Raw genomic sequence first — 24,242 nt, 5'->3', positions numbered from 1 at the left:
CTTTTTTGATCCCCTTTCTTGTAACCTTACTTCAGGGTTACTTTTTAAACCATCTACACCATCAGATAATTATTGGTGACCTTGTAATATGTAGCCTTGGCTGTTTTTAAGAATCAGGTTTTTTTTAGCAGTAGTACAAAAGTACTAGCCTTTTTGGTTTAAAAATGCATAGTTAGAGGCTTACTGCTTGTCATTGATCAATTTTGATCATTTTTTCAGGTTGGTGTAATTGTGATGTATTCAGTTAGGACATAATTCAATGTTGGTTCTAGATTTACGTCTCAAAGATAGCTCGCAGCTTCAGTTCAGCAATTTCATGTAGGGAGAATATAATTTTTCCAAACCAGGTGGATTTAGACACTGCCTTTAGTTTGGTCAGATAGCCAGAAATATTAGGGCAATTCTGTGTCTTCTGTGCTTGCCTCACATTGTACAGTGTGAGTGGTTCTCCTTGGCTCAGTGGGTTCCTCTTATTTGTAACTGAGGCACGTTGATAGGACAAGTGCTTGATGTATCTTTAGGTTTGTAGTCTTAAGAAAATAGAAATTCCGACGTGATTAATTCTTACCAAAGTTTGTGAATTTACTGTGAAATTGTCACTAATTATCCTAGGTAGCCCTGTCATTTTTCAAAATCTGGTTTTACATTGGCCTCAAGGCTGTAGAGTAGTGGAAAGCGAGGATAGACTTTAGTTGCTTCTGTTTAGTACACGTGTCTACCTTAATGTAAAAATTTGCATTTCCTTGAATAATCTACAGTGTCATACCTTCCCTCATTTTGTGGGGAAGGGGGATGTAGTTTCACATTTAATGTATTCAGTAGGAATAATCTTGGGTGAACCACTGGTATTCCATCTGTTCATTAGTTTGAGTCTCTTAAGTCAAAAAAGACTCTTGATCTGAGGAAGTAGCATAGTGAATCTGTGATCTTATAGTTTGCCTATGTTTAAAAGTAAACTACATTTTCATATGCTGCTTCAGCTACTTCCAGAAATTCTGTAAACACATAATGGTTAAGGTCTTGTAAATGTCAAGGAAACGTTCCATCCTCATCACGTCTTTCATTTCAGAATGTGAGGTGGTGAGGCCGGACTCACGCCTGTAATCCCAGCACTTTGGGAGGCCGAGGCGGGTGGATCACTTTGAGGTCAGGAGTTTGAGACCAGCCTGGCCAACATGGTGAAACCTTGTCTCTACTAAAAATGCAAAAATTAGCTGGGTGTGGTGGCGGGTACCTGTAGTCCCAGCTGCTCAAGAGGCTGAGGTAGGAGACTTGCTTGAACCGGGGAGGCCGAGGTTGCAGTTAGCCGAGATCCTGCGACTGCTCTCCAGCCTGGGAGACAGAGCAAGACTCCGTCTCAAAAAAAAAAAAAAAAAGAAAAAAAAGAAAATGTGGGGTGGCGAATCTTTTTTGCAGAGCCTCCTATATAAAATCCTCATAAATGATGCAGTGGAAGCTGGGCCCATGAGCCTTCTGCCTTGACTTGAGTGAACTATTGAAACTCTTTTGTTGACTAGAGATACTTTATCTGTGGTAGTGAATGCAAATTTTCCTTATTGAGATCAACTTTTAAAATTCTTTTTTTTTTTTTTTTTTTTGAGACGGAGTTTTGCTCCTGTTGCCCAGGCTGGAGTGCAGTGGTGCGATCTTGGCTCACTGCAACCTCCGCCTCCTAGGTTCAAGCAGTTCTCCTGCCTCAGCCTCCCGAGTAGCTAGGATTACAGGCATGCGCCACCATGCCCGGCTAATTTTGTATTTTTAGTAGAAACGGGGTTTCACCATGTTGGTCAGGCTGGTCTCGAACTCCTGACCTCAGGCGATTCGCCCACCTTGGCCTCCCAAAGTGTTGGGATTACATGCGTGAGCCACTGTGCCCGGCCTAAAATTCTTAATAGACAGGTAGTTAGGTTGTAGTTCATGTTAGCTGATCAATTAAACTTTTTTTTAAAAAATGTTTTAGTTATCAGGAGGGTCCAGCTTTGGCCTGAGGTTGTGCATTGGCCATTTCTGCTCGAAACCAGTAGTAGTCAGACTTAAAACATGTGCACATCTGCACACACAGCAGCAACTAGAAAGCCTTTAGAGAGAAATATGCAGAATTTCGAAATGTAAAACATAAAAGGAGTAAAGCTGTTTTGTGGAAGGAAGAATAGGCAGTTGTTGAAGTCCTGCCTGATCAGTTTTCCTCTCATATTCATCACCAGGAAGCCTTTGAAGCACAGCTGAAGAACAGTAGGTCTTGGAGAAATTTTTGCTGTAGACCTGCTCTATCTTAACAGGTAGCTGCCAGCCACATGTGGCTATTTAGCACTTGAAATGTGGCTGCTGTGACTGAGAAACTGAATGTTAAATTTTACTTAATCTAAATTTAGATAGCCATATGCAGCTGATGGCTACTGTATTAGACAGCACAGATACCCAAGGACATTTACATCATTGTATAAAGTTGTGTTGGGTGGCACTACTCTAGACTTTGCTTTAATTGAACTTTTATGGCCTGAGGACCCCACTCACGTGAATTGACGTGGTATTAGTTGCTGCTTCAGAAGAGGGTCAGGATAGACTTTGGGAATTTGAAGAGCAATTAGAGTACTTGTACTTTATATTTGTGCTGATTTGAGTCTGGGCCTGTGTAGTGTTGTCATAGGTGCTTTTTTTTTTTTTTAATAATCTGGGAATGATAAACCAATACGTAAGTTACGTGTTTACAAGTTGATTATAGAGTTGTGGATTCCACAAAACTCATTATCGGTGATAGGAATATAACTCCTAGGTAAAAAAAAAAAAAAAAAAGTCTCTTTACACAGCAGTCCCTATTTAATGTGGACTTTTGCTAAAATAATAATTTTCTTGAATTAAATTCAAGCTTGCATTAGGTTTGACAGTCCATAAAGTTGAACACATGAATGTTTTCTGTTTGCTTTTGTTTAAAAGACATGACCCATCATTCTCCATGGGGGCCGACCTAGGTTTCCAGTTGGCAGTGTCTTTCCTTACTAGCTTATGCTTTGGAAAGAACATAGTTGTAGTGAGAATTGAAAAATCTGTTTTTAAAAAATTGGGTTTTATGTATTTTAATTTTTTTGAGGTTTTCTATTATCCTGGTTACTAATGAATTATTTATTTGACTAAAACAGTTATACAATTCCAGGTCATTGATGCTGCTGCTTTTTTCTCTGCCTTGTAGTATGTTTCAACATAGATTGCTAAAAATCTCGGTCTCCATAGAGGATTGGTTCCAGGACTCTCCTGCAAGCACCAGAATCTGAGAACGCTGAAGTCCCTTGTATAAAATGGTGTAGAATTTGTTTTATGCACATTTTATTGTTATTCTTTAAATAATCTCTAGATTACTTAATATCTAATACAATGTAAATAGTTGTTATTCTATATTGTTTTAGAAATGATGAGAAAAAAGTCTGTACATGTTCAGTACAGTCACAGTTTTTTCCTGAATATTTTTTATCCATGGTTGGTTTAATCAATGTATTTGGAACCCACAGATAAGGAGGATTGACTGCACAGTGATTTTATATTATTTCTAGTGGGACCTTAGATGTTCTAGATGAGGCAGCACCATCATATTTAAAGTATTTTTGTTGAAATAATTAACTTTGGTTTTCTTTCTAAATAAAAATTCGGAATACTTTGTATTTCCCTGCAGTTTGAAGATTTGAAATTTCTCTTCCCGCCATACCTTTTAAAAGTGCAATCTACTTTTGCTTTCTACATTTAATCACTATCTGTTCTTGACTTCAACTTTGCAAAAATATTTTTTAACCATTCTTTTTCACATTTCCCTTTCTACTGGCCTTCCAGATGAACTGTCAAGTTTAGCAGTCTTTTCTCAATGATCATACTTTCTTCAGTGTTTGCTGTTATTGTTTATACTGTCTTTATCTAAATTTCTTAAAATGACACAGACACAAGTTAGGCCCATTCTTCCTACTGTAAACAGATGAAAATGTTGGATAAAATATAAAAGTTTTCTCTTATGTATACAGTTGATCTTAAAGGGAGAGAGAAAGTGCCTAGGGACTAGAAACTTAGAAAAATCAGTCAACTTTAAGGAAAGTGTGGCCTTGGGGGATTTACTAGAGATAAGATTCAGTAGTTGGGGCTGAGGTTATAATGCCATTCAATGAAAGGAGACAGAACTGTGGGAACTGTATGCTTAAAAAAATTAAAAAATGAAAAGTGTTCTGGTATTGAAACATCTGGGGCTTCTTGGAGAAAGAAGCCTCAGACCTCTCTGGAGGAACTGGAAAAACAGTAGGCTTTAGATGGACTTTAATATCACAGCAAGGGAAGGCAGGGTACACGAAAACATCTACAGCTGCATGTGGAATAGTGAATTTTTGTATACATAATCCATGACTGCAATCCAAAATTCAGGGATACCCAGTGAAGAGTCTCTTTACTGGTCTGTTCTTTGCCATACAGTTGCCTTTTCAAAGGCAAGTAGCTTTACTAGGTTTTTGTGTGGTGTTCCAGAGATTTTATGCATCTGTGAACAATTTTGTGTGTATATTACCTTTTAGTACAAGTGGTCACATATGTCACTTAATAGTACATCTTATTTTGTGTCAGTATGTAATGAATGCCTTTCTTCTTTTTTGGAGGAGTGGGTTGTATAATATTCTTTTGTATGGGTGTCTGTAAATTTTTTTTTTGAGACAGTGTCTCACTCTGTCACCCAGGCTGGAGTGCAGTGGTGTGACCACAGCTCACTGCAACCTTGACTGCCAGGGGGTCAAGTTAATCTCCCACCTCAGCTACCTGAGTAGTTGGGACTGCAGGCGCATGCCTACCATATCCAGCTAATTTTTAAAATTTTTTGTAGAGGTGGGGTTTCGCCATGTTGCCTAGATTTGTCTTGAACTCCTGGGCTCAAGCGATTTGCCTGCCACGGCCCCTCAAAGTTTTGGGATTACAGGTGTAAGCCACTGTGCCTGGCCGGGTGTCTGAATATATCATCAGTCCTCTGTTGAATGTTTCCAGTCTTGTGGTATTAAAAACAATGCTACAACAAATAACTTCGTTTATATAGCATTTTGCTCCTTTGCAGGTATGTCTGTAAGATAGATTTCTAGGAGGAGTAGTTCAAAGAGTATCTACATTTGTAATTTATTTTAGAGAATGTACTTTATTCGTTTTTTCGAATAACACATGCACATGGTATAAAAGTCAAGGAGAACAAAATAGTAAATACTGAAAAAAGTAAGCCTCCTTTACATCTCCTACCTCCTGCTGCCCAGTTGTGCTTTCCAGAAATGTAATCACTGTTACTAGCTTTTCGTTTATCCTTATAGAGTTGCTCTGTCCAGTATGATAGCCACTAGCCACCACGTGGCTATTGAGCTCTTGAAATTGAGATGGACCACAAGCATAAAATACACACCAATTTTCTAACAGTACAAAAACAGAATGTTAAATATTTCAATGGTTTTTAATACGGATTGCGAATTGAAATAGTATTTTGGATATATTGGGTTAGATTAATAAAATTATTAAATTATGATTTCATCTTGTAATTCCCGCTGTGATGGCATCAGGAAATGGGATCTTTGGGAGATATTGAGGTCAGGAGGGTAGAGCCCTCATGAATGGGATTAGTGCCTTTATAAAAGAGACCCTTGTTAGCATTCTGTCCTCCATGTGTAGATACCTGAAAAAAGCGGCAGTCTGCAACCCAGAAGAGGGCCTTACTTGGAACCTAACCATGCTGGTACCCTGATCTCGGACTTGCAGCCTCCGGAACTGTGAGAAATAAATTTCTGTTGTTTATAAGCCACCTAGTCTGTAGTACTTTGTTATACCGTCCTGAACTGACTAAAGCACACCAATTTTTACTTTTTTAATGTGGCTGATAGAAAATTTAACAATATGTGGTTTGCATCCTGTTTCTGTTGGATAGCACTGGTCTAAAGAAATCCATACATATATAAACATGTACTAACATAAGAATTCCACTTAGGCAAAATTTTTTTCTTTTGCGTTGTAATCTTTGGAATCAGAAATCTGCTGAGATATTGGTAAAGAGTGGTACAAAGCTGTTCTTTATGGCCCCATTAGTCACCCTCATCCATTTATCATTATGGCTCTAATCAGTGAAGGTTATGCTTCCATTGACTTTTACAGTGTTCACTTTGGAGAGAAGGCTGCCGTTGTTTTGGCTTCGTCTTTTTTAGCTTGCTCCGATTTGCACTGGTTGCCTCTACACCTAGTACGCAGCAGTCATTCTGAGATTTCCCCCTCACTAGCATATTAGGGATTGCCTTCATTTTTTCTTCTTTGTTAGATCTCCTATTCTTTCTTTGTGTGTGTGTGTGTGTGTGTTATTTTTTTTTTTTTGAGACAAGGTCATACTCTGTTGTCTAGTCGGAGTGTAGTAGGGTGATCATGGCTCACTGCAGCCTTGCACTCCTGGGTTCGAGTGTAGATCGTATTCCTTTTTGTTTTACTAGTATCTCCTTTTGATGAGACATATTCTTCAGGACCTTCCTGGAGAGTGTGTTGGGGGTGGGGCGGTAAATACTTGGAGATGTTGCATGTCTGAAAATGCCTTTGTTCTGGGTAACATAAGTCTAGGTTGGAAATTTTTTTTTGAAAAATTATGAAGCCCAGAATTACGAAGCCATTGCTCTCTTGACTTTGTTTACAGTATACTGTTGACAAAACCAAAGCCATTTTGATTGTTTTCTGTATAACCTATTTTTTTTCCTCCTTGGAAACTTTAGGCCCTTTCTTTGTCTTTGGCATTCTGGTTTTGCTACCGTGGGCCTTCATGTAGGTTTGTTTTCATCTGTTTTACTGGGGTCTTGATGGGCCCTTTCCATCTGGAAACTCCCATCTTTCAGTTCAGGGGCTTTTTCTTAATTTATCTATTTGACTCCCCTACTCTGCATCTCTTTGTTTGGAACTGTTGTTGGGACATTGGACCTCTGGAACCATTCTTCCAATTTTTTTCATTTTCTCTACTGTTTCCCATCTTTCTTTTCTACTTTCTGGAATATTTCTTCTACTTTATCTTCTAGCACTTCTATTGATTTTTTTTCCCCTGTTTCTGCTGTCATGAGCTGTCAAGCTATGCAAGAGCTGTTAAGTTCTCTGAATGCTGCCTTTGAGAGCATGCTGCTCTTTCTTCCAGGTTGCTCAGTCTTATTTCTCTGGCCATGTTGATGTTTTAAAAATGTTTTCTTTCTCTGTATAGTCTTTTCCTGAAGCTGAATTTTTCTGGTTTTGTTTGACGTTTTTCCTCAGATAAAGTAATTCTTAAGAAGTGGGGATCTAAAAAGCTGATCAAAAACTCAACATGTGGGTGAAACTTGTCTCCTTTCAGTTTCACTGGAGAGGGATCTGAGCAGGCAGGCTGTTTGTTGGTAAACTCCCAATATTAGCATCTATATGCCTTTCCTCCTGGGTCGGTCAGGTACCCTAGTGAAGTCTTTTGATCTGAATAACTGGGCGGAGGTCTGGCTGCTAGTATTTGGGAGCCAGAACCCAGTGGAGGAAGGGGTTTGGGAGTTGACATTTAACATAGCGTGCTCATGTTCATTCACACCCTCTTTTCTTCCTGCTTATACCCAGGCCATCTCCTAGTCCAGGGATTTTGTTTTCCCCTTTGCAGAAAGTAAACATTGAGGCAGAGGATTAGTTATCCAGAGACAGTAGGGGCGGAAATCTAAGAACCGAATTCCTTTCTACAAAGCTCTTAACAAGTGCTACCTATTATTCCTTCCCCCGCCTGGCCCTCAGTTCCTGCCATGACTTGCTGTTGGTTCCTTAACTTTCTGAGGTTTCTGTGTTCATCAGTGGTTTTCAGCTTTCCCTACAGCTAGCCTAGAGTTAGTAGTTTCTGATCTGTTCAATTACTGCTCACCCATTTTCCAGCCATTAAAATTTTGCTTCTGTTTTCTCCTTACCTCTTCTCCCTATCCTCATGAGGTTTCTGGTTTTTAAAAATTCCCTTGGTTAGGCGTGGTGGCTCGTGCCTGTAATCCTAGCACTTTGGGAGGCTGAGGCAGGAGGATTGGTTGAGTCCAGGAGTTCAAGCCTAGACAACATAGGGAGAACCCATATCTTTAAAAAAAAATTCTTTATTACAGTTTTCAATAGGCTGTTTTCGTCTACAATGCAATGATGAGTTAAAGTTTTCCATTAAAAATTTTTTTACCAATAACTCTCCAAAAGAATTGAAATAGAATAACGTATAAGTCCAAGTCAGTGGGGATGAGGGGTAGAAATAAAGAGAAATTGATCACTCCAGTATAAGGCAGGGAAGAAGAAAAAAAGCAAAGAAAAATGCATAGGTATTAGAAAACACAAAATAAGATGGTAGAAAATAAGCTGAAATATCTCCATAAACCCAATATGTAATCTCAGATTAAACTTGCTGGCTAAAGGAGAACAAAAATTTAAAAAATCCAACCAACTGTATTTTACAAGTGGAGATACTCCTAAAAGTATGATGACATAGTTTAAAAGCAAAGGAATGGAAAAGATATACTAGGTGTAATTTATAAGGTAAAATTGGAAGAATTACAGGGATAAATCAAATCTATAATCGTAGTAGAAAATTTTAATATACCTCTCAGTAATTTATGAAAAGGTAGATTTAAAAAACTACAAGGTTATGAAGGATTGGAAGAGTACAATTAGCAAGCACCCAACAATTACAGAAGATACATTCTGTAAGGAGAATCGCTTGAACCCAGGAGGCAGTGGTTGCAGTGAGCCGAGATCATACCACTGCACTCCAGGCTGGGCGACAGAGCGAGACTCCGTCTCAACAATGACAACAACAAAAATAGTGTCAGCGAGACTCCGTCTCAACAACGACAACAACAAAAATAGTGTCTTTGATTTAGTGCATGTAAATAAGTTGAAAAGAGTGCCAAGATTGATAGAGGAGAAAAAGAATGTACAAATGTATTGGAAATGAAGGGATGGTATAACTGCAGACAAACTGAGATTTTAAAACTGCAAGAATACTGTGAACAGTTTTATTTCTTTAAATTTGGAAACAGGTAAAGTGGACAATTTCTAGCAAAATAAATTACCAAGTTGGCTTAATAAGAATTAGAAACTTCACTAGATTATGATTTAAAAACTTAGTCATGTTTAGAAATATACCTATACCAGGCCGGGCATGGTGGCTACCAGTTTGGGAGGCCAAGGCGGGCGGATCGCTTGAAGTCAGCAGTTTGAGACCAGCCTGGCCAACATGGTGAAACCCTATCTCTATCAAAAATACAAAAATTAGCCAAGCATGGTTGCAGTCGCCTGTAATCCCAGCTAATCAGGTGGCTGAGGCAGAGCCCAGGAGACAGAGGTTGCAGTGAGACAAGATCGTGCCACTGCACTCCAGCCTGGGTGACAGAGTGAGACTCTGTCTCAAAACAAAACAAAACAAAATAAATAAATAAATACACCTGTACCAATGTAAAATTTTAAGTCCTCAAGCAAAACACCAGACTACAAATGAAGACCCCATATGGGCAAGTGCAACCAAACGTGAGGGATTAACTCTAATCTTATACAAAATGTTACAGAAAAATTATTTTGCAAGGCTGCTATAATCGTGATACCCCAACCAGATAGTGTGAGAAGGGGATATAGGCTGCATTCTCACCAAAGAACATGGCAGTAAAAATTGTAGTTTGTAAAATGTTAGTATTTACTCAAAACAAAAATACCGTGACTAATTAGGGTTTGTCTCAGGAATGTAGGGATGATTAAGCATTAGAAAACTCGTAAATGAAATTCATCATGTTAACACATTAAAGGAGAAAGGCCATATGATAATTTTGATGGACAACGGGAAAGCATATGATAACATTTAGTACTTGTTCATGACAAAAATTCTTAGGAAACGAATATAAGAGAACTTTCGAAAGGGTGTTAAAAAACACAGAAGAGTACATACGGTATAATTCCATCTATATGAATTTCTGGAACAGGTAAAATTAATACTCAGTAATAGAAGTAAGTAGTTGCCTGACGGGGGAAGGCGGATTGACTGACAAGGAACGTAAGGGAGACATCTGAGGTGCTGGAAATGTTGTCTTTTTTGGGATTGTGGTTACATTAGTGTAAACATTTGTTAGAATTATTGATTTCATGCCCACTCATGGTTCGCGACCCTCAGTTTAGAGAAATTGTAGAGTGCAGCATATGGTGAAATGTCTCTTTTAGCAAAGTGTGTGTGTATATACTAGGTTGCATGTAAAATGTAGTTTTCACTGTGGGACTTTTTTTGGTTAAAAAGTTTGAAAGTTTGAAATTTTCTGCCCTAGAAGAGCTTTTACATGGTATAAAATGATACATACCAGCCTATTCATAGCAGGTTGTGAGAGAGGAAAATTGGAAACCTAACTAGTCATCCAGAGTGAATGGACAGTGAACTGTGCTAGTCATAAAATGGAATGCCACGTGACAGCTAAAATGAATGAACTAGGATTTAGGATTATGTATGTATCAGCATGGACTGAACAGTATCAAACTTTCATATAAATTTATAAGATGTACAGAACTGTATTGTATGGATACAATATGTAGCAAAACTGTTAAATGACCATGGGGGAACATCAGGGTAATGATAATCTCTGAGAAGCAAGAGGGAGGGAAATGGTATCAAAGAGAAATACATAGGGGGCTTTAGCTGTATCCGTATCTTATTTCTTATGTCTGATCAAGTACTGCAAAATGCTAAGATATGACAGCTAGATGGAAAGTACATGAGTGTTGAGTGTAATATTTTTGTATAATTAAAGTCCCCATTTATAATAAAAACCAAGATACCTGGAGAAATAAGTAAATTTGACAAGATGTAAGATTTTTTATGGAGAAAATATGCAACTTATCAATAGATAATAAATAAATGGAAATACTCATTTGCATAGTCGGAGTACTTGATATCATAAATATATTCTCCATAAACTAATATAAATTCATTGCACTTCCAATCAAAATCCTATAGGATTTTTGTAGAACATGCTAAACTTAGAGTAACCAGCAATACTACACATCTGAAAAATAAGGAAGGGGGCTCACCCTGGCAAATATCAAGACTAATTAGAAAGCAGTAGTAATTAATATTTTCTTACATTGATGTTAAGTGTGAACAAATAACAGAATGCGTGTGATCAGACCTTTATTTAGTAGGAATTTGTTACGCGACAGAAGTGGCATTATGACTTAGCAAAAGGTAAGCTTTAATACACAGGCTGTCCTTATGAGAGATGGTTAGATCACTGTCTCGCCTCTTAAAACCAAATTTCTGATCTTTCTTTTAGAAACTTAATATGAAAAGTAAACTAAAGTGTCCATAAGAATATCTAGAGGGGATTCTCTGTATTACGTCAGGGTATTTATTTGTGCCTCACATTCCTCATTTGTAAATAATAATACCTAACCCCAGTTGGTTCTTAGGATTCGGAATTCTTGCTTACTGGACTCTTAGGCTGAAGCACTCAATAAATGTTTCCTACTATATTTAGAGGCACAGCAAGATTTCTTTGAAAAGCAAGGTTGTGGCATAAAAGATTTTTAATTAAAATATAGCTTTATGTGTTCCAAAAGACAACATAAAATGAAAAGTCATTCTAAGGATTTGGAGATTTTTTTGTAATACATACTCAGTGATAGGGTTTATGTCAGAATAAAAACAGTAAGAAAAGGACCACATAGTTGAGGACTCTGGAAAGAGTATGCACTGTTTAATTAAATGTGCAGAGAATGCTATTTGTCAAACTACAGTATAGAGTGAATAACTTGAAGGCTTTACTACAAGTTCAGGATAATTAGACCTCTTACCTTATTGAAACTTTCTGGTGAGTAATCTTAGAATCCTAATTTTACTAAGGCATCATTTGGTAAACTGACTTATTCAGCTGTAAAGATAGTCTTTGTGTTCTTTTGAAATCTGCATTATGTAAGTATCACTTATTGCTGGAATTAGAAATAGTGTCTGAACTTAGATTTCAATTCTTGCAGATGTTGAAAATTTATTTCAGTAGAGAACTTGCTGCCACACCATTGAAGGAAATCTGTATATTCTGTAAATGACTCATTCACGTTTTGATAGCAACTTGATTATAAATCTAGTTTTGTTTTTTGTATTTCATTTGTTTTTAACCTGGAACACATTGTTATCTGTTCCTTGTCAGCCTACATTCAGTCTATTTACACTTCAAAAATATTGGCTAAAAATGCTTCAGTTTTTAAAATAAAAGCTTAACTAATTGAGATGTATTATCAGTATTACTTACAACAAATGTTATTTTATTACATAATTTAAAAATTCTCCAGAGATGTTAGACAGATGTCAGCCAACCATGGTTACTGAGACATGCAAAGGTAAGGCTGGTAACTTTAAGTGTTCACTTAGTTCCAAAATGGTTTTAACTCCTCTTGTAAGACATGGGACACTGAAATCATGTGGCAATACCAGGTCATGTGGCCATTCAGATGACCCAGAATAGGCCTAAACTTAAGTTAGTTTCATTTCAGTGAAGAAAAAATATTGTAAAGGTTTTATAGAAAACTTTTAGATCCCCAGGAATACAGCTTAAGTCATAAGAAACATTTCTCCTAACGAAAGTGTAACAGGCTGGGCGCTGTGGCTCATGCCTGTAATCCCTGTGCTTTGGGAGGCCGAGGCAGATGGATCATCTGAGGTCGGGAGTTTGAGACCAGCCTGGCCAATATGGTGAAACCCCATCTCTACTAAAAACACAAAAAATTAGCCGAGTGTGTTGACGCGTGCCTGTAATCCCAGCTACTCCGGAGGCTGAGGCAGGAGAACTGCTTGAACCTGGGAGGTGGAGGTTGCAGTGAGCTGAGGTCACGCCATTGCATTCCAACATGGGCAACAAGAGTGAAACTCCTTCTCAAAAAAAAAAAAAGTGTTACAGAAACTGTTGACTCTCATTCCTCCTAATGCTGGAAATCCCTTTTTTTTTTTTTTTTTTGCTGTTTATACAGAAGTTTCATTTTTTATTCTTTTTTTTAGGCTAAATTCTTATGAATGGAATAATTGAACCAAAGATATAGACACTTGTAGGGAGATTCTTCTTTTATTTTGCTTTTTCTATCAGTTTTTCACAAGGAACAGAGAGATTACTCATGCTAACTTAAAAAGAGGTTTTGTTCTGAGGATATAATTGTGGAGCTGGAACAGGCCTGGACAGTCCTCAGAAACCAAGCCTAGAGACTGGCTGCTCTGCTTTTCTTCAAGACACCAGTTGTCTCTGCCTAGCTCGGGCACACACTCTTACTTGTACACTGATTGCTAGCTCCCCTGAGTCTGCTATATTTTATGCTGCCTCCTGGCCATGTGATGAACATAGTTACTTACATAAAGGCATGTATAAAACTGACCCTTTAGCCTTCAGGGTTGCTTCTCTTTCCTCATTCCAAATAGTGATGAATGTACCATTACATGCCACTCAGTTACATTAGGTAGTCGGTCACATTAGTTGTGTTTCAATCCTTTTCCCTAAACTGCACGTCCGGTAGGTCATTCAAAATGCGAATTGTCACTGAAATAAATGAAGTAATACTCCTGTCATTAGCAGTAATTTCTGTCTTCAGCTCTTTAATCTGCACTGGCCTTATTTTCCCGTCATCTTCTGCCACAGTGCTTCCTGTGCACCATATTTTAGTGATAACCTAAATTTTTCGTCTCTCTTAAAACGTTTCCTGTCTTTAGAAAACATGCTGAACTTTCTGCCTGCTGTACTATCTCTCTCAATACTTGTGCTCTGGTGTCAACTTTAGTGACACCTTTCCCTTCCAAAGGTTGAATCCTGTTCTCTGTGCTAGGATAAGACTGTGTCACATGATACTACGGTGTCTGTAGTTGGCTCCTCTAGAGCATACTTTGTGGCACAGAGTAGGAATCCAACAGGGGCCAAAGGTAGCCAAGTACACTTTTTGCTGCCTGATAGTCCCAGGTTATTAGTTGGTAGATGATTACATGCGTTTGATGGAGTTTTGTGTATTTGCTTTATTTTATCAAGTTACATACTACAGTGCTTATTTATGTGTCGTATTATAGGTCTACCACTATAGACAGTTTAACCGGGCTGTTAAGTTCACTGTTGCTCTTTTATTTGCATTACAGTTCCCTAATTCTACACAAACCTCACTTTCCCACCATTTCTACTATATTGCTAAAGAAAGTTGCATAATCCTATTATTGACTCCTTTCAAATTTTTAGTGTTTGAACGCTAGTTGGACTTCCAAGGTTGCCAATGCAGTATTGTTATGTGGCATTCCATACATCCCTAAAAAGGGTTGACATGGCCAAATTTATGAAATTTATGAAATTTGGCATGCTGTGTTGCCTCTTCCTGGAGGGAGGCCTTGGGGCCAGTCTCCTGAATTGAGCTTGAGGACGCATTGATTTTTTTTCTGTTTCGAGGGGCGTATGATTATATTAGGTTATGGCCATTATTTTCTTTTCTTTTCTTTTCTTTTTTTTTTTTTTTCCCAGATGGAGTGTCGCTCTGTTGCCCAGGCTAGAGTGCAGTGGCGTGGTTTTGGCTCACTGCAACCTCTGCCTCCCAGGTTCAAGCAATTCTCCTGCCTCAGCCTCATGAGTAGTTGGGACTACAGGCACTCGCCACCACGCCCAGCTAATTTTTGTATTTTTAGTAGAGATGGGGTTTCACCATGTTGGTCAGGCTAGTTCTCGAATGCCTGACCTCGTGATCCAACCGCCTCTGCCTCTCAAAGTGCTGGGATTACAGGCATGAGCCACCATGCCTGGCAGTTATGGCCATTATTTTCTAGCAAATTATACCAAGGGCTGAATATCTTCAGTTTGAGGACCTTTTTTGAGAACATTCTTTTGATAAAGTTCTTTTTTGAGCTTTTACTTAATGTTTCTTTTTTAGTAAATATACAGTTGACCCTTGAACAGTAGGGTGGTTGGGGTGCTGTCCTGCACAGTGAAGAATCTGTGTATAACTTTTGACTCTCCTAAAACTTACGACCTACTGTTGACTGGAAGCCTTACCAATACATAAACAGTTGATTAACCCATATTTTGCATGTCACATGCATGATAAACTGTATTCTTTAAGCTAGAGAAAAGAAACCTACTAAGAAAATCATAAGGAAGAGAAAATACATATACTATTCACTAAGTGGAAGTGGATCATCATGAAGGTCTTCATCCTCATTGTCTTCACTCTGAGTAGGCTGAGGAGTGGTTGGTCATGCTGTCTCACAGGTAGAAGAGGCAGACTGGGAGTCAGGCACATTCAGTGTAACTTTATGAAAATAAGCAATTTTTGCCTGACTTTTTGCATTTTCATTTCTCCGAAAATGTTTCTGTGTGGTACCAGTCCTCCTTACACCTTTTGCTTTAGTTTCAGTGCCCATGTAATAGAAGGATCTGTGTTATAAAAGAAGTCAAAAGCAGCCTTCAATAACTAGAACCCTATATATATATAGCTAGATTGTCCTATGTCAATTTGTTTTCTGGCACTGCTTCTTCTGCATCTTCTTCTTCATCATCTGGAGCTAGTTTAGAAGCACTGATCTCTGTTACGTCGTCTTCTGTTAATTCCTCTGATGTGTGGAGTCTGTTAGCCCTTGAATTTCTCTAAAAAGATCCATCTCTTGAAGCCCTTCACTCCCCACTTTTTTTTTTTTTTTTCCCATATCCACAATCTCTTATGATTTCCTCGATAGGCTCTGGTGTAAATCCTGTGAAGTCGGGCACATCTGGATACTGTTTTCTCTAGTAGGAATGTATCATTTTGGACTTGATGGCTTTCATGGTTTTTTCTATAACAGCAATGGCATCTTCCATGGCGTAGTCCTTCCATACTTTGATGACACTCTATCAGAGTTCTTTTTTGTAACATTGACAATCTTTTCCATGGAGTACTGTGTGTAATGAGCCTTAAAGGTCCTTATGACTCCCTGATTTAGAGATGTTATTAATGTGTTCAGGGACAAGTAGATCACTTTGACATATTTGGTGTTGGAATCATGGGATTGTGGGCTACCAGCGACATTGTCCAATGTCAAAAGAACTTTAAAAGGCAGTCTTTTACTGGCAGGGTACTTGACTTCAGGGACAAAGCATTGATGGAACGAATCCAGAGAAAAGGGTTCTGGTTGCCCTGGCCTTTTTGTTGTGGCAGCCGGTGTTTATCTTTTCCCTTCAAGGATTGGAGGTCAGCAGCTTTATAGAGAAGGGCAGTCCTGATCATAAACCTGGCTATATTTGCACAAAACAGTAGAGTTAGCCTGTCCTTTCCTACCTCAGATCTGGTGCTTGTTTCTCTTTTTGCTAATAAATGTCCTTTGTGGCAGTTTTTCCCCCTAGAATACAGCACTTGCGTCTGCATTAAAAACCTGTTCAGGCAGATACCCTTTCTTCTCAATGATTTTCTTAATGGTGCCTAGGAACTAACTCATCTACTTTGGTTGACAGAAGCTCCTTTCCTGTTATCTTGACATTTTTTAAGCCAGCCTGTTTCTAAATTCTCAACCATCTTTTGCTTTCATTAAATTTTCCAGCTTTAGATCCTTCACCTTAATTTTGCTTTAAGTTGTCATATAATGACTCCACTTTTTCTCAAACCATGTAATAGTCTATAGGTACGCCTTTCTTTATAGCAATCCTGTACCTACATAAAACCTGCATTTTCAATATGAGATCAAAAGTTGTTTCACAAAAGGTGCAAGATCTTCACACCTGTTTGGCCTAGCTGCAGTGGCAGCTTCACGAATTTTCTTTTTTTTTTTTTTTTTTAACAGTAGTTCTTACACTGGATTCATTTATCTTGAAATGGCGGGCGACTGCAGCTGTAGACCTCAGTCTGCGGTACACACCAAGCAATTGGAGTTTTTCTTGTAATGTCATGATTTTTCTCTGCTTCTTGGGAGCACTGTCAGCATCACTAGTGGCATATCATATGGATCTCATGGTATTAGTCAAGGCTTATGGTATTGCACTACACATGGTTAAAATTACATGAGAAATGTGAGAGATCACTTTTTACTCTGATAATTTGCTGGAGAGAAGAACTGCTCATGCAGAGATGATTAGCCTCACACAGTGGATACTCGCAACACTTCCGCTCACCATGATAGCAACAGGAGGTGGCGATGAAATTATTACAGTAGTACAGTATGTACTACCGTTAATTTTATGTAGTTAATGATTTAATACTTCATCTGAATGTTTTCATTTCTCAACTGTAAATGGCTCCATGTATGGTCTGTGTTTGTGTAAGTTTTGATAAATTTTAACTTTTTATAGTAGATTTTTGTATTTCATGATGGTAAATGATAGAGTAATATCTACATATCTTTTATGCTTTATAACATACCTTTTTCTTAGTTTTTTTCAGTGTTTCTAGGCTACCTGGTTTATGAGTTTTTTTCAGATTGTCTCAAATCTCCAAGACATTTTGCAGTGTTTCTTGAATAAAATCTGTGCATAAATGGACCTATACAGTTTAAACCCATGTTGTCCAAGGGTCAATTGTATAGCTCTGTTACAACAACCATTTTGTCAGTGCCTCATGAAAGTTTGTGATGGCTGTCATTTGGGCTCTCAATTTTTGTCCTCAAAACAATACCCCTTCCACCCTCCATCCACGAACATTTGCCTACATGTACTTGCAGAGGCTATCTGCATGTTGTGGACGGAAACTTCTAAGCTTACATCTTTGGTCACTTGCAACCTCCTCCCTTCTGAAATTTGTAATGTGCATTGGCATGTTGAAGCTTTTGAGAAGTTCTTCAGTAAAGAAGTCTATTTAACTTAATTTAGGAACTTCTTAATGTGTTTGTCCAGGCACCTTTTTAATTTTTTTGAATTGTAATTTACATTGCTAAAATGCACAGACTTTAAATGTTCAGTTCTGTGAGTGTTTTTGAGATAGAGTCTCACTCCGTCGCCCAGGGTGCTGGAGTGCAGTGGCACGATCTGGGCTCACTGCAGCCTCTGCCTCCTGGGCTCTAGTGATCCTTTCAAATAGCTAGGAGTATAGACATGCACATGGCTAACTATTTTCTGTATTTTTTGTAGAGACAGGGTTTCGCCATGTTGCCCAGACTGGTCTTGAACTCCAGAAATCAAGCAATCTGTCCGCCTCAGCCTCCCAAAGTGCTGGGATTATAGGTGTGAGCCACTGGGCTCGGCCAGTTCTGTGAGTTTTGGTAATTTGTACTCATGTGTGATTACCTCTCAAGATAGAAAACATTCAGGAATTCAACAGTGGATTTACAGGAGCGAGGGAATAAAACAAAGATAGAGAACACTTTTGTCACCCTAGAAAGGTACTTTGTGCTTCTGTCCAAACATTTCCACTTCTCTTCCTCAGTGCCTCTAAGATGGTCATCTTGACTTGTCATTAGATTAGTTTTGCCTGTTGTGGGAAGCCATGAATGAAATCAGTCTATATTTCTTTGTCTTTTGCCCAGCATGTTTTTGAGACTGATCTGTGTTGTGGAGTGTATAAGCTCATTCATATTTGTTCCTGAGCAGTATTCCTTTTTATGAGCACACTATAATTTTTTGTTTTCTTTTGATATTTTGGCTGTTTTTAGTTTTTGGCGATTATTGACATGGCTACTGTGAACATTCTTATACAGGTTTCTTTTTGTGGACATATGTATTTATTTTTCCTGAATGTGTGATACAGGGTAGATCTATGTTTAACTTTTTGGAACTTGCCGGTTTTCCAATTGTGCTATATACCATTTTATACTTTCATTTCAGCAGTTTATGAATGTTCTAGTTGCTTGATGTGGTAGACTGAATCATGGTCTCCAAAGATATTCAGGTTCTAACCCCAAGAACCTGTCAGTGTTGTTTTATATGGCAAGAGAGACGTTACAGATGTGATTAAATTAAGGATCTTGAGATGGAGAGATTATCCTGGATTATCTGGGTGGGCTTTAAATGTAATGCCAAGAGCTCTTACTAGAAGGCCGTAGAGGGAGATTTGAATACAGAAGAGAAGGCAGTGTGACGATGGAAGCAGAGATTGGAATGATGTGCTCTGAAGGTGGGGGAGGGAGCACAAGCTAAGGGAAGGGAGCACAAGCTAAGGACTACAGGTAACCAGTAGAAGCTGAAAAAGGCAAGGACGAACTTCCCCTCAGACACTCCAGGAGGAATCAGTCCTGCCAACACTGTGACTGTAGTTCTTTGAAACTGATTTTGCTAAATTTGTGCTGTGATTGTGATTATTTGTTACAGCAGCAGTAGTATACTAATACACTCCACATCTTCATCAACATTTAGTAGTGTCAGAAAAATTTTAAACCATTCTAGATGGTGTGAAATGGTATTGCATTATGGTTTTAGTTTGCGTTTTCCTGATGATTGGTGATACTAAATACCTCTTAATGTACTCCTGTGTCTTTTATGACATGTCTGTTATTCTTTTCCTGTTTAACAAAAAAGCTGAGCTTACCTTTTTCTGTGATTTTTAAATTTTGATGGTTTATGTTACATACACAGATTTGAGTATCCCTTATCCAAAATGCTTGGGACCCGAAGTGGTTCAGATTTTTTCCAATTTTTAGAATATTTGCATTATAGCTGTATAGTACAATGACCGTTTTTTTGTGGGTGTCATGTTGGTACTCAAGAAGTTTCAGATTTTGGAGCATTTTAGATTTCAGTTTTCGGATTTGTGATGCTCAGCCTGTATTTTTTTTTTCTTTTTCTATTTCTTTTTTTTTCTTTTTGAGACAGGGTCTTGTTCTGCCACTCAGCCTGGAGTGCAATGGAGTGATCTTGGCTCACTGCAGCCTCCGCACCCCTGTGCTCAAATGATCCTCCCACCTCAGCCTCCTGAGTAACTGGGAGCACAGGAGGCACCACACCCAGCTATTTTTTTTTTTGTATTTTTTGTTTTTTAGTAGAGATGGGATCTCGCCATGCTGTCCAGGCTGGTCTTGAACTCTTGAGCTCAAGCAGTCCTCCTATTTTGGCCTCCCAAAGTGCTGGGATTACAGGTGTGAGCCACCATGCGTGGCTCAACTGTATTTCTCTTGTGGTTAATGCTTTTTATGTTTTAAGGTCATGAATGTATTCTGTGTTTTCCTCTAAGAGCTTAAGATTCTGCTTTCCCATTGAAGATGGTATGCACTTGTGGTTGAGGCTTGTTATTTTCCATGTTGTTGAAAAGTTGTTGAAAACTAGATTGACCTTGGGCCTTACTGGAAAATGAATTGACTGTATATGTGTGGGTCTATTTCTAGACTTGTTCTGTTCCACTGATCTTTTTTTCTTATGCCTACTCTATACTCTTGATTACTAAGTCTTTTTAGTAAGCCTTGAAATAAGGTGGTGTAAGGCCTCCAATTTTCTTTTTCAAGAATGGTTTGGTTATTCTAGTTTTTTTTTTGTTTCCATATGAATTTTATATCATATGAATTGCTTAACTCTGCTGGAATTTTGGTAGGGATTACATTGAATCCATATATCAAATTGGAAAGAATGGACATTTAAGCAATATGAGTCTTCCAGTCTATGAACATGATCTCTCTTTGTTCAGTGTTTTTCATTTTTCTTAGCAATATTTTGTAATTCTTAGTGTTGAGATCTTGAGTATCTTTTTTAGATATGTAGAAAATATCTGTTGTTTCAAGCGTATTTCTTGAAATTTCATTTTCCAAATCTTGACCCTTTATCTTGAAACCTTGCTAAATTTACTTACTAGTTCCAGTAAGTAGATTACTTGTAGATTCCATGCACTTCTCCATGGAGACAGTCATATCACTGTAGAATATAAAGTCAGTTTTATTTATTTCTTTCCAGTCTATCTTTTCTTTGTTGCATAGTTGTCCTGTCTAGAATATCCAATGCATTACTGAATAGAAAGGGTAACCGTGGATGTCTTTGTCTTATTCCCAGTTGTAAGGGAGATATTTAATGTTTCTTTATGACATATGCTAGCTCTAGGTTTTTCATAGATGTCCTTTTCAGATTGAAGAACATTCTTTTCTAGTGTTGCTGGGAGTTTTAAATTATAGATGAGTGTTGAATTAACATTTTCAGATACCTTTTTTCTTGCTCATTTGAGAGAATCATAGGTGCGTTTTCTCCTTTATACTATAAATGAGGTGCTTGATTTTTGAATGTTAAACCAATTTTGCTCCTTGGGATAAATCCTACTTAGTGATGATGACCTTTTCTATTATGTTGCTGGATGTGATTTGCTAATATTTTGTTAAGGATTTTCGCATCTAGTAGTAACAGACCTTTGCTGTGTATTAGTACGGGATCTTGGGCCCAAGCCGGCTTGTTGTCCCTTTTTCAATATCAGACAGCTGTTGCTTCTCATTCCTCAGCATCTGTGTGCCTTTGTCTGGGACTGGTGGTAGCAATGTTTCCTCCCTTCCCATGGCAGTAGAATATGGTGGTTATTGTTACAGAGTGAAAGGCATGTTTGTGTGTGGGAGATGGGCAAGTAAGTTGTGCTCCACAAATCCCCCAACTCAAGAGCACATGTCTTTTGCTCTACCCTTCCCTTTGAGGCAGGGTATCTTTGCTTGCCCTTGGGTTTGGTAGACTTTCCTGCATCTCCCGTCATAGTTGAAGGCATTTGCTTCATACGAGATGCCACCAAATGGGAGGAAGGAGCTCTCTTCCGTTTTCTGCCTTTTTTCAAGAGCACTCGGTTGAGGCCCTTGGAAAAGAGCTTGTGAATGAGTGCAGATTCTCTTTCTATCAAGGACTCCCAGGGATTTTAACTGTTACCCTAGCTCGGCCTTTCATCCTTACTTTTATCTTTAATATTCAGCAGGTTGACCATGAATGTGTTTTCTTTCCGTATGTGGATTAGTATCTGTCATTCTCTTGAAAAGTTTGTGGCCATTATCTCTTCATACATTTTTTTGTTCCCCCAGTGTCTTTCATCTTTCTCTGGCACCCCAATTAAACCCAACTGACATTTGGTTTTGGATATTCTGAGTTTTTCCCCCCACACTGTTTTTTCCCTCTTTGTGTTTCAATTTGCATACTTTAATTTGGCCTGTCTTCAAGTTCACTGCTCATTTCTGTTAAGCCCATCTAATGATATCCTTAATTTCTAATACTATATTTTTCATTTCTAACGTTTTCCTGTGATCCTCTTTTGTAACTTTGATATCTGTGATGAAATTTTTTCATTATTCATGTTGCTATCTCTTCCATCAGTTTCTTTAGCATTTTTCTTATAGTTATCTGATTTTATTCATGTTTTGACTGTTTGCTACTCCCTGTATCTTGTAATTTTTGATTGAATTCTGAACATTTGTATAAAAACAATGGAGATTGAAGTAAATAATATTTACTTTTAGAAAATGGTCCATCATTTCTTGTTTTGTCCAAGTGTGATTTTGGATCTCTTTTTGGTTTATAGCTGAGCCATCAGCTTTCTGAACCATGAGAAATTTCTCTATAGCTCAGCTGTCAATTCCTTGGTCATTCTTACTTTCTTTCCCCCAACCCCCTCTTTCTCTAGTCCTGCCTCCAAGCTTTTGTGCCCAGTGAGAGATCTTTCTGCTATTAATACCTTCCAGAGGTTTCTTTTAGCAATCCTACCCTGTCTTCAAGTTTGCTACTCATTTCAGCCTCGGTAGGTCAATGTCCTGAGTATCTGGGTGAAAGTTTTCTCATCTTTCCTGTCCTACCGCAGCCCTTGGCAGCTCAATGTCTAGAGTCTCTTGGGATCATCTTTTTCTCAGCTTTCTTGCCTGTCCCTCCCCCCATCCCCCATTGATGAGGGTAGATTTTTTGCATTTATGGGAGATCTTAAGTTCCTTAGGGGATCTCTCTCAGCTTTCCAGTCCTGTTCCCCAAGCTTTGACATACTTTTTGCAAGTACTTAGTGGAAACCTATGGGGATGAGTGGTTGGGATGGATGCACACTTGCTCTGTGGGATCCTTGCAATTTAATATGTCATGTCAGTGTGCATGTAGGCTGGTTTCTTCTTACTTTCATTTATGGCAGGATTATTCCTCACTAGCCACTCCACCAGGAAAGAGACCATCCATGCAGCCTCTCTTCTCTCAAGGCTCAACACTTGGAATTTAGTTCTTCTTAGGCTGCTTTGTATTCTCAACTCTGTTTCAGAGAGACCATGATTTTGTAGCTTATCTGGCTAGTTTTGATTATTAGAATGAAAGTGATGCTCTGTTGTAACTTTCTACGTCCTAATCAGAAGTGGAATTCCTTCTATGGAATACTTTTTAAATATATAGTCTGATAATATATAACTGACACGTTTTCTGTTGTTTCATAATGGTTGATTTTCTCAGGGCTAGGTTTCTCTATTTTTTCCTGCTCTCAAATCTTAACTCTCCATCTCTGTCCTCAAGTGGTAAGTGATCGTGTGTCTTATTTTGAAATTAAAGTCATCAACAAATTATTTCAACTCATAGATTTATAGTTGTGGAAGACTTACTACTCAAATGGAATTAGAACGCTTTGGGGGATAGGATGCAGTAGTTCTTGGTAGTCCAAGACTCTTAATAAAACAACTAGAAAAGCCAGGTAATTTACAAAATTTATATATTTAGCGATAGAGAACAATGGGTGTAAAAATGATTAAAGAAAGCAAAATTTTGCACCCTGGGGGAATACCTTTCACAAGTGAGCTGAGAGGTCTGCAGCTGATCATTGTTTTTCCTGGGTACAGAGTAGAGGAGGCCTTTGGGCTGCAGCCTGAGTGGCAGATTGGAAATATGAGGGGCCTTTAAACACAGAGAACCCCCTCAGTATATTCCTAAATTCTGTAGTTCAACTGGGCAGAAGAGATAAACCAAAATCTCAGAAAAGGAGATTGGGATATTTTCTAGTCCTATGGTGTTGAGATAAAGATTCTCTAGGGGAAGCGACTTGAGAACAATAGGTGAGAGTTGAAAGCGTTTGAGGAAGTGGTGAATACACACTGATGATTTCCAACACACCCAGTTTCTTCCCCCGTAGACATTTGCCAAATTCTGAAGCTGCTTAGGCTAGAGAGCTAAACCAGAAGTCTCTTAAAAACAAAGCAATTCTTATAGTTTCTAGGTACCTAGAAGATAACGATCTGCTAGCTTTTGAAATGAAGGCTCTGCAGAGTCTCATCCTAGGAACAGGGACAAACCAGAGGTAGTCTCCTTCATAGCAAAACTGCTACTCAGCAGTGTTCTATGATTCTGGCATTATAGAGGAAGTAGTAAAAGTATATGTATGAAAATTGTGTTAAGTGAAGGATGAATAAGAAA

General features: G+C 38.3%; 1 protein-coding gene across 7 annotated transcripts in view; it reads left to right on the top strand.

Moving 5' to 3' along the window:
• SMAD2 (SMAD family member 2) overlaps positions 1-24,242 on the top strand; it is an 86,592-nt gene that overhangs the window by 5,267 nt on the left and 57,083 nt on the right. For 2 of the 7 annotated variants that reach the window (XM_055368815.2, XM_063699207.1), the window contains one exon: positions 5,665-5,762. The exons of the other annotated variants lie outside the window; for them this stretch is intronic. The gene's annotated coding sequence lies outside the window, so the exon portion shown is untranslated. The remainder of the gene's footprint in view (positions 1-5,664; positions 5,763-24,242) is intronic. 7 annotated transcript variants of the gene reach the window in all.

The sequence above is a fragment of the Gorilla gorilla genome, chromosome 17 (genome assembly GCF_029281585.2).
Source record: "Gorilla gorilla gorilla isolate KB3781 chromosome 17, NHGRI_mGorGor1-v2.1_pri, whole genome shotgun sequence".
In the NCBI taxonomy this organism is placed as follows: domain Eukaryota; kingdom Metazoa; phylum Chordata; class Mammalia; order Primates; family Hominidae; genus Gorilla; species Gorilla gorilla.
The sequence above is the reverse complement of the archived record's forward strand: the minus strand, read 5'-3'. Positions and strand labels throughout refer to the sequence as shown.